This window comes from Canis lupus, chromosome 10 (genome assembly GCF_011100685.1).
Source record: "Canis lupus familiaris isolate Mischka breed German Shepherd chromosome 10, alternate assembly UU_Cfam_GSD_1.0, whole genome shotgun sequence".
In the NCBI taxonomy this organism is placed as follows: domain Eukaryota; kingdom Metazoa; phylum Chordata; class Mammalia; order Carnivora; family Canidae; genus Canis; species Canis lupus.
In genome coordinates, this window is record NC_049231.1 from 35518710 (window position 1) to 35531694 (window position 12985).

General features: G+C 55.8%; 1 protein-coding gene and 1 long non-coding RNA gene across 2 annotated transcripts in view; one reads left to right on the top strand and one right to left on the bottom strand.

Annotated features, from left to right (window-relative positions):
* The window catches only part of SH3RF3 (SH3 domain containing ring finger 3), a 353908-nt gene that overhangs the window by 89463 nt on the left and 251460 nt on the right, over positions 1-12985 (bottom strand). The window lies entirely within an intron of this gene.
* On the top strand, positions 880-8458 carry LOC111097682. The gene is made up of 3 exons (XR_005365707.1): positions 880-1269; positions 1693-1797; positions 7986-8458. It is a non-coding gene; the product is annotated as an uncharacterized LOC111097682 (long non-coding RNA).

Below are 12985 nucleotides of genomic sequence, written 5' to 3' on the forward strand. Positions count from 1 at the left end.
AGATGACCAGGGCGCCAGGCAGGCTCAGGAAGACCTCACGGGAGCCGCTAGTGCCTTGGTAGAGGCAGGTGGGGGAGCAGGCGGCAGGGCACCGTGGCTCCGACTGGCAGAGGTGGGCAGGACACTACGTGTGGTCCTCGGGTGGGGAGGGCCAGTGGAAGCAGAAACCACAAGGATGGGATGAGAGATGTACCTGGCATAGACCCCGGGACAACTGTACGACTCAAGTGGCTGTCCTGTCGCTTTCCTGCTTGTGTGGAGGGGCGAGGGGGTGTTTCTCCTCAGCTCACTGACCAGTCCTGACCTTGCTCAGCCGATGAGCTCTACGTGCTCCCAGTGGCCTAGGCAGCCAGACCAGGAAGGTGCCAGAGACCACAGCACACCTACACCTCTAAGAAGCTTCTACTTCTCGTCTGGATGACAGGGTCCCTGGCAGAATGGAACATGCAAGCAGGAGCGTGACTTCCCTTGCGTCTCCCAGGCAACTCCAAGTCTCAAAGGAGCTAGACTCCTGGGAGAGAGAACTTTGATTTTCAAAGGATTGTGTCCCCGTAGCTGGTGCACAGACGCTGGATTTCCAGAGTGCTGTGTAGGAGGGGCTGAACGGAGAGAAAGTTCTTGCTTGCTCATCACCCCGGCCCTCCCCCAGAAGGAGATGGAGACCACCAAGGGCTCAGGACTGTTTCCTTTCGGGACAGTTGCCAGTGTAGTTCACCACAGCTGGCCAGGGACCATCGTCCACAGAGGGCCCTCCACGGGTGTGCCCCCAGGCTCCAGGTCCCCCAGGTATGTAGTGTGTGTGTAGCCACGGGAGAAAGGTTAGGGCCCCTCGTTTGGTCACAGTGGTGGGCGTGGGCAGGGGTGGCACCACACCAGACATGGCCAGCAGGTGTTGGCGAGCACCTTGGGCATGGAGCTCATCAGCTGAGCATGATCACAACCAGTGAGCTCACGGGAAATGCCCTGCCCATGTACGAGGCAGGACAGCATGTGCCAGCCAGGTGGAGGGCTGTGAGGCCTGGAGGGCATGGCCTGGGCTAGCTGACCTCTGCTGGCCCCGACTGTCAGGACCCTGACCCCCATACGGGGCTCATGCTGGGGGGACAAGCTTTGTACATGTCACAGCACAGGCAGGGCCATGGAACACAGCGCCTGGGGGCAGGCCAGACAGGACCTCTGTGAGCAGCAGGCCTGTAGGGTGCAGGCACAAGGGCCAGGCAGGCGAGGGAGGAGCAGAGAGGCCTGCCTTCCTGGCAAAGGCTGCGAGAGGTGAGCCGAGACTTGTGGACAGAGCTCAGTTCTGCACATGGAGGGAGGGGTTGGGGGTCGAACCCAGTGACCCAGCTGTTTTCTGCTGGGAATGAGCCCTAAAACATCTGAAAAAGGCAGACAAGGATCTCACAGCAGAGCTTTTTATAATAGAAGATACTTGAACTACGGAACCAGCCCACATGTGCCTGGTAGAGGGCCTGGTGGCAAATGATGGCACAGGCCCCACACAACCACAATAGAGTGGACATATGAGGTCCATCAAAAGATGCATAGATTTCCATGGGGAAAAAAATGGTCTAGAAATGTACATATATCGAATGATAACACTGGTAATTATAATGGTAGTTGGGTTTGGGATAATTTTTTTTAAGTCTGTACAAGTTTTTCATCATTTTATTTTATTTCTCTTTTTTTTTTAAGAGAGAGAAAGAGAAGAACAGAAGGAGAGGGAGAGAGAATCTCAAGCAGATGCTACGTGGGGCTCAATTTCATGACCCTGAGATCATGACCTGAGCCCAAACCAAGGTCAGATATTTAACTGACTGAGCCACCCAGTACAGACCCCCCCCCTTTTAAAAGTCTTTCATCATCTTAATAATAACAAGTGACTATAGTTTTCTGACATTTCCAAAGTCATACAAAAAGAATAACAGGGCTCAATTATTTGAGGTCTGTTTTAAGGTCACACTCTGGTTGACAGTGATTCCATGCTTCCCTGGTTTCTACATATGCCATCTTTGTGGTGATGCCAGGAGGGGACAAGAGAGGACCCTGGGGATGACTCTTCAGATCAGCCACTGGGCGACTGTTGGCAGCAGCATGTGGGCATCGGCAATCTGCTGGCCAGCAGGTGTCATGGAGACACGGAGCCCAACCCATAACCCTGCTTTCTTCAACATTCCTCCTGTCTGAATAAACTCTCCCGAATCAGGCAACTAGTCCAAACCAGCGCTTCACATGCAAAGCACCGCTGACCCAATGTGGGAAGGCTCTGAGTCTCACTGCCTATAAATAAGGCAGCCTGTCAGAGGTCTCCACTGCCCAGTGTCCTCAAGCCACTCAAGCCAAAAATCCAGCCAGGAGCAATGATGTATGTGGCCAGGAGAGACAGAGCAGACAGATTTCCATCTGCCAGGCCTGGGCCAGTGGGGAGGCTGGGCCCACAGGCTGGCACTAGGGCTCCAGGCCCCATCTTTGCTGGCACCTGCCGACTCCCGTGGACCCAACACAAGACACTCCATGCAGCCAAGGGTCAGGAGGCTTGGGAGGACCAGGCTGCCCAGGCACGTGGAGCCACCTCAGACATGGCTGTGCACCTAAATAAAACCAGTGGTAGGGGCCTTCTGACAGCTTTGCAGGAGCCCTGGCCTCCTGCTGACACTTGATATGTCTATGCTATAAAGCAAATATGTGGGATTGCACAGCAAACCATTACTTAGAGCTGGGATGGAGGAGTGCAGAGACGTCACACTTGTGAAAGTGCTTTTTCTCAAAGGTCAAGATGGATAAGGTGGAGGATTGATGCTTAGCACAGTGTGTGCATCTGACTCGCTCCTCCAGGCAGGGCAGAGCCCAAGGCAAAAGCCTCCCAGGATGTCTGCTGAGGAATGGCTACACCAGGCAGGGCTCTATCCTCAGGGACAGAAAAAAACAAAGTGTGACTTTCTGATGGAGATGGGTTTTCAATCCATCCTGCTCTGCATCAGATCTTCGTTTTTGTTACTATTAGTAGGAGGTGATGAGAAATGTTGCTGGTGCCAGCGGGCGGACGAGGTAACTCCACTGACAACAGAGCTGTTGACGACAGAGGACCGCAGGCTCAGCTGAGCAGAGCGTAATGACGAGATCGTGGGCCCTTTTGAGTGGCCCAAGAGGCAGCCAGGCCACTGCTAACCGCTGGCAGGTATCACAGCAAAAAGGGGCTCTCCTTTAAGTGACTTAGATTAAAAATTCATGAGCATAGTGCATCGCACTGGATTCCCTGTCCTCAGCATCCTGCCAGGGCCTGGGAGGCACTGTGTTGACAGGAGGCCCTGCTACACCCTTAATGAATTGTTCTGAGAACATACAGGACAAGCTAAGTTTAGTCTGAGGTGGATTTAATGCAACCCCCAGGTGTTTTGTACCTCTCATTCCCCAGCTCTGCCCACACCAAACAGGGCTTTCTGGGCCTCGGACCCAGGCCTGTTTCCTCCTAGGCAAGAGCCACAGGGCTGATAGTGCTGTGGCTTTCAATGGCTTAATGTTATGATTCTGTGCCTTAGGGGATTAGCGAAGCCTTGGTGGGAGTGAGAAAAATTAGGCAGGGATAAAAATAAGGAAGGAGAAGCAACTACAGCTGCTTTCAGATAAAAATAATTGGGAATGCAGCCCTCGAAAAGATATCCTGTCTCAGAGGTCAGCAGGTGGACATCTCTGCCCTGACTTCAAAGCCAAGCCCAGCCCTGTGCACCATGGAGCTGTGCCACTGGGTCTGTCACAAGGAAGGTCTTTGACTCTGATAAAACAGATGCATGTCATATTCTTTCTGGGTGACTCTACGGCAGGACACCATGCCAAGGAGCCTAGTAATGCTGTTTCCTGGAGCCATGCACGCCCACGGCCCTCCAAGGACATGCACTGGTCAGGAGGCCGAGGGGCAGCAAGCTCTGTAATCACACACACAAGGCAAGCTTCACTCTTTCCAGGCCTCCTTTCCCTACCTACCAAAGACAGACCCCTGAGACTGCACACGTGAGTGGCTCACACACCTCTGGAGCAGAAAGTCGATGAAGCCTGGACTGCTACTCACAGAGTGCCCTGCACATCTCTTTATAGTGCCCTGGCCTCTATTGGTTGGAAGGCCAGCCTGTTTCTGGCTGCCATGCTGAGGCCACGGACCCCAGATTCTAAATTGTCTGGTTGTTACCAGACCCCCGCGGCCCAGAGCTTCATTTTCATGGGGCCCTGAGCAGTCCTGGAAGGTGGGCTATTTTATTTTCCTGTCAGGATTAGCAACAGGGAAAAAGGGATTCTGTGGCTGGCAGGCCGTGTGGGGGCTCCTAGTTGCCCTCCTGGACACATTGGGACCCTGAGAGAAACATCTCATTTTAATTTTTAATATGAGTCCAGAAAACACTGTCATCACCCCAAAGAGCAGTGAAATGAGCATGTTTTATTCATCACATTCTACTCTGGAACACGGAACGTGCTTCCTAAAGAAAACTTTAGAATGAAACATTTATGGCCTGATTCTTCTGCTTAGCTTCCAAAAGAGCTGCACATAGCCTGCAGGGCCAGTGGGTCCAGGGGTGCCTCCCTGGCCCTGGCCCAGGGGATGTGGGCTGGGGAGGCCTACCTGGGCCAGGCAGGGTGGGGGCCTCGGCTGGAGGAGCTCAGGCCAGCAGCGTGAGGTCAGGGGCTAGGAGCCTGCACAAGATGGTCCATCCAGGAGAGAGGGCAGCCATGCTTTGTGCCCACATGACCTCCCCTGCTCTCTCGTAGGCACTCAGGAAAGCTGGCTGGCTGCCCAGGGAGGAGGCCTCTGTTCACCTCCAGTGCTGCCCCCTGCCCGTCCTCCCTGCAGGAGTTGGGACGTGCTCACCAGCATCCGACTCTAGCATCCAAGCTGCTGACTGCAACTCTGCATGTACAGGCCTCATTGAGTCTCCGTGGTTGGCTTCGGGGTCAACACACTCACCCCAGTTCAAATCTGGCTGCTCCCTGCTTCTGTCAGTGAGGTGTTCACGGCACCCAACCACACCGACTCACGTGCGGCTTCTGCTCACAGAGCAGGAGCAGCTATGACGGAGACCACATGGCCCACGAGGTCTAAAATATTTATTACCTGGCCCTTTACCTGCTCTTGGTGGGATAGGATGAACCTCCAGCTTCTGCCCTCATCTCACTGGGCCAGCATTTGGCCACAGCTGTGCCAACATCCAGAACATTCTTAAGGCAAAAGGCAAAAGGCAAAAAAAAAAGAAAAAAAAAAGAAAAAAAAAAGAAAAAATGGTGGACAGATATAGGAGAATAGCAGCCACAAAATGACTCCAGTTTAGGGAATGAAAATCGACTTGCTTGATGGTTCAGCATAGGAAGGTGCCAGCAGCCCCTGTAGACAGAGCAACTCCTTTCTCCGTGTGAGGCCATACAACCCAGGGCATCTGTATCCTGCTTTGCACAAAGTGTACGTTAGTCATAGCCCAATGTCTTGCCTCCTGTATAGCGAGAGGCTGCCAGAGTGGCGGGCTTTGAGAAACCATCTGTTCAACCCTAATTGTGTGTCTATCCTCCCACCCGTGCCTCTGCGAGCCTGCTGTGGGGACGCTCTGTGACGGGCACTGAGGGAGCGTAAGGGACCAGCAGACCTGGTCAGTGAGGCTCACAGGCTGTGGTGCCATTACGAGAGCCGGTGGTGGTGCCCGCCCAGCTGTGCCAGCTCAGGGGACAGGAGGGGACTGAGGTCCGGGAAGACTGCAGGGTCTGCCAGGCCTTGCTGGGTCACCGATGCCCTGGGTGGGGAAGAAGCAGCTGGCAAGGTGTGCTCTGGGAAGTGGCTGGGGCTGGCCGGGCTGCAGGTGAGGTGACCAGGAAGTGAGAGGGTGAGAGGGGAGACTCTGAACATCCTCATGACCTCCTACCGAGAAACGGTGCTTCACACCAGCCCTGAGGGCACACGAAGATCCCGGAGGAAGCCAACTCAGTGATCCCTGCTGCCCATTCTTGCTTGCCTCCTTCTCTCTTGGCTCCGTCCAGAAGCAAAGCTGCCCTCCCTCCTCTGACCTGCCGTGGCCCTTCCCTTGTGCTCACGCACAGAACTTCCTACTGTCTACCCCCCAGCGCATGGACATGTTCCCAGCTCTTGGTGGGCTGGGTGGGTTCTGCAGGCTGGGCTCCATAGGCTGCTGGTTTCACAAAAGTCCACTAAACTTGAGAGGATGGCCTGAGGGAACCAGCAGCTTGCCTGCATTCCTGGGCCAGCAGGCGCCCACCAGAGCTTCTGGGAGCTTACCAGGTGCCAAACGGACCCCAGGGACCTTCCCTGACACGTCTCCCCTCACCCACCACAGACAGCCTGAGGCACAGACAGAAACCGTGGGTATGGTTCCCATCTTGTCATAGCCACAGGAGAAACCTGGTTGGTACCTGATGAAAACAGCCAGGCCACGGTTCTCTGTCCCCACAGCTGGTAAGTCATGTTCACAGCAGTTCTCAGGGTTGCAAAAGGAAGTTCTCCTCACACAAAGTCCTCAGGATGGGATTTTTAAAATTCATCCCATGTTCACTTGTTACTGTTTTTCTGGCTCCTTCTAAAGGCATGGAGTTCAATTCCTAACTCTGTGGAAATGCTACCACTAAGCAGCATTCTCCACCTGGGTGGTGCCGGAGCCTGGTGGCCTAGGGCTGACGGCAACGGAGCGGCCGTCACTTCCATCAGCACTGCCCCTGTGCTCCCTCCCACCCAGGGCTTCGTCCTGGGCCCCAGATAAGAGCTAAGAGCAGCGGAGCAGAGAGCCTTGGGCCTGCTCCCCTGAAGCCAGGTGGCTGTAGGAGGCATCTTAAAGATGCCCTGGAAGCTTCCAACGAGACTTCTCCTAATTACTTCTCAGACGCGGGCAGACACTCAAGGGGTATTCTCTTTTGATGTTTTCCCTGCTGAATTTCAAACGCTTCCCCTTCCATGGATTTCAAAGGGCATTTTCCTAATCTCCAGGGTTTCTGTTTGCTTGTGAGAAGTTGATTCGTAAACCATCTAACTCCGACACTGAGAAACATTCGGGGTCTGGTGAAGGAGCCTGCCCCTGCTGGACAGGGCCAGCCGGCCGTGACCCTGGCCCCTTCACAGACCGAGCCCAGAGCCGGCCGGGGAGCCAGCACGCACCCGCAGGCGGCCCAACACCAACTAGCATCAAAACATTGCCTTCAGTCTACAACTGTCAGCTCTTCCACTGTCCTTGTCTGCAGACGGCAGTGCAGCCTCTTCAAGCTTCTCGGCCTCTGTGTAAACAGTTAAACATCTGCAAACAGATGTGCAGGTTCCGGGGGCTGATCTCTTCTCCTTATGGGTATCCAACTAGACTCTGTCTCTCCACCCCTGCAAGGAGAGCAGGGCCTTTGCACCAGTTCCCATACAGCCCACCCCTGCCACAGGGATGAGACATTCCAGAACAGAGGTCAGTGAGTGTTTTCCATATGGGGCCAGAAAATGAGTATTCTAGGCTCTGTGAGTCATCTAACACAGCCCTTTCCCAGCACGAAAACACGCACAGATGATGTATGAATGAGGAGGGGTGACTGTGTTCCAGTGAAACTTTCATTCACCACAACAGGGAGTGGGTCAGACTTGGCCCGTGGCCATCTGGTGGTGTCCCAGGAGGGCACCGTGGGTCACAGCCCTGGGCTGCCCGGGGCCAACACGGCTGGGTGAGAAGGAAGCCACTGAGGGTTTGAGGCTGCTTGTCACTGTTGCATAACCTGGCTTACACATGCCAATCCGGGGTTCTCCTGGGCTATAGGAACCCACAGAGGTTCCTCAGGCGGTCTGGTGATGACTCTAGCCATTCGCTTGGTTTCCTGTTTGGTTTATGAGGGAATGATTCTAAAATGTATGTAATCACCTCCTAATTTGATCCAATGATCTCTATCAGCAAATGACTGCATTTTAAAAATTGGAGTCAGCCTGAATAACCTCTCCTCTGTGCCTCCTCTGATAATCCTCCCTCTTCCCGCAGGAAGGACATGTTGAGTGCTGCTTCATTATTCATGAGGAATGGTGTTGACCCTCTGACCTCTCCAAATGGCAGGGAGAAATAATTCATAAAGGTGCAAATGTGAGCAGGGCAGGCCATCTGAGGCTCAGCTGACCCTGTGCCCCTGGGAGCCCCTCAGCTGGCCACCTTGCAGCTGAACCCTGTCTGCCTCCCCTCAGGGAGCTGGTAAGAGTGGGGAGGCCATGCAGCATCTCTGGCATCACATTATTAAGTAAGCAAGACCATTCAGTATGTGGTGCAGCGGACACAGACCCCATGCTCACCCAAGAAGAAATCGAATGGGTATGAACTCTGCTGCAGGGCAGGTGCCAGGGTACAGAAGTGACCAGCACCTAGTTCTTGCCCTCAAAGAACCTGAGGTTCAGGGCGGTGGCCAAATACACAAATGACAGAGGCTACATCTTCCACAATAAATGTATGGAAAATGTCCTGCAGGCACAGAGCAAATGAATCTGGTTGGGGGGAAACGAGGTGTCCTAGAGCCATGGAAAGCTGCAGAGGGGAAGTGAGCAGGGATTTCCCACACGGGGATGTGTCTGTGTCAGGTGGAGGGAGGATGAGAGGGGAAGGGAGAGAGGACACACAGACGGGCTGGGCACAGGTCACGGTGAGGGGTGAGCCCGCGCCACATTGCTGTGTGGTACAGGCTACACGCAGGGCAGCCAACGTGGGAGCGGACAGTGACAGGGGAAGCTGGAAAGAATCTGGGGCTAAGTGGAAGGGCTCTGCAGGCCAACTTAAGGAACATGGAGTCAATCCTAAGGCAATGCAGAGTTCCAGAAGCAGTTGTGGAAAGATCAGCCTTATTACCGGTGGATTCTGGGGAACCCCAGAAGCAGAGAGTTACTTCGGAATCAGCCTGAACCAAGGCAGACAGGGTGCCACAAATGAAGGGGCTCCCGGGTGTGGCTGGAGTTGTCAGGCTGTTCTGGCACCCCCTGGCAGCTATGCTGGGGCTCGGGGATCAGGTCACGGGAATGACCTGAGAGGACAGGCCACGTAGACTGTCTTGAGGCTGAGGCACTGGAATGTCTAAAGGCCTCCTCTGTGGCCCTCTTCCCACTGGAGGCTGTGTGCTGTAGACGGCAGGGCTATGGGAGGAGGGAGAGGAGGGCTGCCCGACCCACCGGCCGGCGCATGATGCCTGTGTCAGGCTGCACCGGTGTCAGGAGTGGTTTGTTACAGTGGATGGTCTACATCACCCTGATTGACACCACGGGAGATAGGCTGTGGAACTAGAGCGACTCCCAGTTGGATGGCAGAGGGGACAGGGCAAGCAGGGGCAGGGGGGTGGCACAGTTTGGGTAAGATGGGATAAAGATGAGGAAGCGGGCTTGAGGACAGAAGAGGACAGCTGCGCTCTTCTGATGTGGCTGGAATGAGGTCCCTGTGTAGGGCCGCCATCGGGTGAGGCCTGAAGGCAGAGCGTGGACAGTGCGCGGCCTGGCTGCTAGTTAGATGAGAGCCCCTGGGAGTGGGCACGGGGCACAAGGGAAAGGCTGATGTTCACATGGGGCAAGAAAGTGCTCGGAGTGTGGGCCCAGCTCCCAGGAACCCAGGGAGGGGTCGTGCCCACAGCATCTGGAGCTGCAGGATCTCAGGGAGAAGGACAAGGGGCGGGGACACAGGACCTGTGGGTGGCGCGGGCTGGCTGGTGTGGCAGCAGGGGTGGAGGTGGGAGCCATGGCAGAGCTGAGGGCGCCTGCCGAGTGGGGAGCCATGTGCTCTAGGAGTAGGAGCGGGGCGGGGCACGCACCCTCTCTGGACAGTGTCACCATCCTCACCCCACAGCTCCCTGGGAACCCGAGGCCCAACTCTCGTTGTGGGTCCAGGGGGAACATTCCATCAGGTGGCCATCCTTCCGACACAAGGTCCCATGATCATTCCTTGCTGGACACGAGGAGCCCACATTTCTGAGTGGGAATTTACCATAGTGGCCTTGGATGACTGAAGGCAAGAAGAAATAAACACAGTACAGCAAGAACACGGGCAGAACACGAGAGGAGGAAAACCCTCCACCGGCAGTACTGAAAGGGGAAGCCAAGCGGAGGGGCAGTGGGCTGGCCAGGGGCCACCTTCCTTCTGGCTCCTACCCATTGTGCCTCATCCCTGTGCCCCTGGCTCTCCGGAACTAACCCCCCGGGCAGATTCTAGAGCCTCAGGATTCCCACGGGTGTGCAGAAACCTCACAACAAGGCGGTATCCGACAGTACCCTCCACGGCGAAGGCACTCGAATTCCAGAACCTTCCATGTTCCCAGCCTCCTGTCAAGTGCCAGGCCAGGGAGGACCTGGTGTTTGCGCCTTTCAACTTTAGGCCAAAGTCAGAACCTTCCTCTCGTTCTGTCTGAGGACCCCACGCTCCCACCCAGGGTGAGCCGTACGACGGCCATGCTCTTCCTTTTCTTCACCTCTTGGCCTTCCCGGCCTTTCCAGGCCATCAAAGCTGCCTCAGACGTGAGCCTGTGTGTCAAGGGCCACGGAGTGTATACTTCAGCCTCTGGCTTGTTCTCTGTCTCCTTTTCCTCTATCTCCATCCTCTTTTCTTCCTTTTTGAAAACAACCCTTAACAACATGCAAATTGTTCTGAGAGCCAGAGCCGTGGAGCAACAGCCCCAAGGGTAGGTACAGTGTGCCAGCCTCGGGCCCAGCACAGTGTCCTGCTGCACAGCTGACCCCCTGCAAAGGCTTCAAGGGCTCGGCATCCTTCTCAGCCCTCACTCTCACTCCTGCCTGGTGCTAGGACTGCATCCTGAGCCTGTCTCAGCTCTGAGAGGGAAGCGGTATCTCAAGCCTCAGGGAACTGCTGCCTCTCCAAGCAGGGTATCTAATGAGGCCCTGGGAGCAGACCTGAGCCCACCTGGATGGGAGCCCGATGTGGCTCCCAGAGCCCACTGACTGTCACACAGCACCCTGCACATGGGCCTGGCTATTACAGCCAGACCACCCTCCCTTTCTGATGGGTTTCGTTGGTGGGGTCAGCCCTGCGGTTGGAAAGTTTTAAAAGCCTCCCCTTGTGGCATGAAACACACCAAACAAGAATCCAGATGGCCGGGATCCCCAGCTCTGTCCTGCAGCAATGCCTCGAGTCTCCTCCACCACTGCCCTGGGGGCAGGGACCAGGCATCCTTGGCTTAACGGACAGGCCTCTGGGACCCAGCACAGGTCCCACAGCCTCTGAGGTCCAGTGAAGGGAAGAGAAATCTAGGGCAACCAACTGCCCCGCTGTGCCCAACTGTCCCGTTGTTAGCACTTTACTGCTGTGCTCTGGGCATCCTCAGTGCCAGGTGCGATGGGTGCTGGTCATCCAGTGTGGACTCGGGGCTCATGTCTCGCGCTGGCCTGCACTACTGCCTGGAGGGGGACAGAAGGGCTGCTGCAGGTGTCTGAGGTGCTGGTGCCTCTTGCTACACACAGGAGGCCAGGAGCTCTCAAGGCCCAGCCCAGGCTGCACCCAGACCAGTCGCGTTGGTGCTGTGGGGCCAGAGCTGTGTCAGGGGATGTGCAAGCCTCCTGCTGCAAAGGCTGGATTCTGGGAAGGGTCCTCGGACTTGCACGGCGGGTATATGAGGCCCTGGGCCCACACAGCTGGGCCTGGTTGTCGCTGGGGACAGACCAGTGAGCTGCTGGCAGGCAGGATGCTCATCAATCCCCACCCTCACGAGGTACTGCTGTGGGCGGCGCCACCCCCCTTCATCTACCTGTGGCCTCTGGCACTCCAACGTCTAGCGCAGTCCATGGTACAGGGAGAACGTGGCCAGCACACATGAGGCCTGAGCCCCGGCTGACGTACCCGATGCAGCGGGGCCGGTCTTATTCCTGATCCCCAGCGGCAGAGGAACCACTACACATGCTCACTGAAAAGAGGTCAGCCTGTGCTCTCAATTTACCCTCACAGCAATAGCTGCTCCATTTAACAGATGAGAAAGCTGAGGATCTGGGAAGAGTTGGCACCTGGACCGTGATCAACCTGGCGCTTAAAGGCAGCTCTAGAGGCTCAGAGAGGTTCAGCAATTCTCCTGGGTGCACAGCCCATGAGCAGAGGAGCCTGGCTGTCCACTGAGACACTGCCCTCATCTGCACGCCACCCGGGTCCCAGACTAAAGGAGGAAGGGAGGAGGGGAGGGAGGGAGGAGGCGGCCTGGACAGGGTGCCAGCCACTCTCCACAGGCACTGGCTGTATTTTCCTTCTCCATCTCCTGGGACTGAGGTCAGCCCTGTGCATTTACAGAAGAGGAGCTGAGGGGCCGCGGTGTCCATAGCCTGGATTCGTGTCCGTGCCATCTGGACAGGGCAGGGAGTCTGTCAGGCCAGTGCAGTGCTGAGACATGACTCATGCTCTCTGGGCTTCAGTTTCCTCATGTGCAAATGAAAATAATCCAACCTGCTGGCTCTCCTGACGGTGGGATGTACAAAGAAGCCCAGACAAGGGAGGTGAGAGCAGGAGCGGAGGAGATGAGGCTGGAGCAGCACTGCCTGGGGTCACGCAAGCCGCACACTTGCACACACCCTGGATGCCCCCCCAGGCAGCCGTGCAACCCCCACTGTGCTCTGCAGGGTGTGGGCCCAGCTTTAGGTCAACAGTGCTCACTGCCTTCCATCTGAGAAGCAGCTACCGAATTTTAGAGCCATTTGTATAAAAACCATAGCCCTGACACTTCCCCTCGACTCTACGAAGGAACACGAAGGAGAGCGAGGAGAGTCAGCGATGCTAACGAGCTCTGGCTCAGCTGCGGGGGCTTCCCTATCCCAGAGCATCTCACCTGCGCTGTTACTGTGTGCACGTGCCTGGTCTGAATGCAGCTCATCTTCCACCACAGGGTTTCAGGATCAAGTCCAGTAAACAAAGAGCAGCATAGTCACTTCACATAGGGCAGCCCTTTCTGATCAGAGTCACATCCATGTAAGGTACCTGTCACATGAGAGCCGGTCTTGCAGACTGACTCAGTGGCAGCTGCTCAC